This window comes from Empidonax traillii, unplaced genomic scaffold (genome assembly GCF_003031625.1).
Source record: "Empidonax traillii isolate 1590-97213 ecotype Southwest subspecies unplaced genomic scaffold, ASM303162v1 scaffold201:size1909950, whole genome shotgun sequence".
Lineage (NCBI taxonomy): Eukaryota > Metazoa > Chordata > Aves > Passeriformes > Tyrannidae > Empidonax > Empidonax traillii.
Window position 1 is genome coordinate 730,416 of NW_020955394.1, and position 603 is coordinate 731,018.

The following is a 603-nucleotide window of genomic DNA, read 5'->3' on the forward strand; positions in this document are numbered from 1 at the left end:
TATGTGAAGCTATTCTGAAAAAAAGAACTTATTATCATGCTAGGGTAGGTCAGCAATTTTTGCAAATGAGCAGTGTAATTAAGTGAGCACAGTCCTCCTGTGTAACTGTCATGAGGAGAGTATTCAGCACCTGGAGTTCTTGCGCCTGGCTTGGCTAAGATGGGCTTCCTGAGGGCGAGACAACAAAGGCAAGCTGAAATGATAAGTAATGAAAGGAGTTCTTAAAGAGTTCAGAAAAAAACATTTATGAACACAAAATTACTGAGATAAATAAGAATGCAAAATAAAGCTCTTCAAAATATGTTTAAACATGCAAAACTATCTGTCCCTGGGAAGAATCCAATATGATATTAGGCTTCTGCAGGTGAACATAAGTTATTTTCCCCACAGAAATAAACAATTGTAATTTTTGCAATTTAGTAGACAACCGCAGCCATAGCTATATTCTTCAACAACAGTCTATGATATTTTGTATCGATACATTTCTCTCTTGTTGACTGAAGTTAAAAAGTTTGTTTGAAAGAGCTTTTTAGATATCAAAAAAAAAAATCACTTTTACCACAGTTAGAATGAGTTTGCCTCATATAGTTCCTGTTACTGCAA